The following is a 1,486-nucleotide window of genomic DNA, read 5'->3' as shown; positions in this document are numbered from 1 at the left end:
CTAAAAAACTTCCAACCCTAAAACAATAAAACTCCAAACCCTAAAAAACTTAAAACCCTAAAACCATAAAACTCCAATCCCTAAAAAACTTAAAACCCTAAGGCCATAAAAACCAAAACCCTAAAACCATAAAAATTCCAATTCCTAAAAAAATTAAAACCCTAAAAAACTTAAACCCCTAAAACAATAAAACTCCAAACCCTAAAAAATTAAAAACCCTAAAAAAACTTAAACCATAAAACTCCAAAGCCTAAAACCATAAAAACTCCAAACCCTAAAAAACTTAAAACTCTAACACCATAGAACTCAAATCACTAAAAATTTAAAACCCTAAAACCATAAAACTCAAAACCCTAAAAAACTTAAACCCCTAAAACCATAAAGACTACAAACCCTAAAAAACATAAAACCCTAAGACCATAAAAACTCCAAACCCTAACACCATAGAACTCCAAACCCTTAAAAACTTAAAAACCCTAAAAAACTTAAAACCCTAAAACCATAAAACTCCAAACCCTAAAAAACTTAAAACCCCTCAAAAACTAAAAACCATTAAACTCCGACCCTAAAAAAAAAACTTCAAACCCTAAAACCATAAAACTCCAAACCCGAAAACACTTCACATCCTAAAACCATATAAACTCCAAAACCCTAAAAAAGCATAAAACCCTAATACCATAGTACTTCAAACCCTAAAAAACTTAAACCCCTACAACCATAAAACTCCAAACCCTACAAAACTTAAAACCCTAAAACCATAAAACTTCAAACTCTAAAAAACTTGAAACCCTAAAACCATAAAAACTTCAAACCCTAAAAAACTTAAAACCCTAAAACCATAAAAACTCAAAACCCTAAAAAACTTAAAACCCTAACACCATAGAACTCCAAACCCTAAAAAACTTAAAACCCTAACACCATAGAACTCCAAACCCTAAAAAACTTAAAACCCTAAAAAACTTAAACCCCTAAAAACATAAAACTCCAAACCCTAACAAACTTAAAACCATAAAACTCCAACCCCTAAAAAACTTAAAACCCTAAAACCATAAAACGCCAAACCCTAAAAAACTTTAAACCCTAAAACCATAAAAAACTCCAAACCCTAAAAAACATAAAACCCTAACACCATAGAACCCCTCCCTGAAAAAACTTAAAACCATAAAACCATAAAACTCCAAACCCTAAAAAAACTTCAAACCCTAAAAAGTCTAAAACATTAAAATCTCTAAACCCTAGAAACTCTAAACCTAAACCCCATAACCCTAAGTACAAAACTCTAAAATCTTCAAACCCTACACCCCATAATCCTAAGACCCTAAAAACTCAAAACTATAAACTCCATAACCCTAGACCTCAAAAATCGTAAAAACATTAAAATTATAAGAAATTCAAATGTTAAACCCTAAACCACCCAAAACCATAAAAACGAACACCCTCCAAATGTTTCAAACCCTAAAATAAATGACAAAAAAAAAAAAAAAAA

Source organism: Cucurbita moschata, unplaced genomic scaffold (assembly GCF_002738365.1).
Source record: "Cucurbita moschata cultivar Rifu unplaced genomic scaffold, Cmos_1.0 Cmo_Scf00066, whole genome shotgun sequence".
NCBI lineage: Eukaryota > Viridiplantae > Streptophyta > Magnoliopsida > Cucurbitales > Cucurbitaceae > Cucurbita > Cucurbita moschata.
This window is presented reverse-complemented; position numbering follows the sequence as displayed.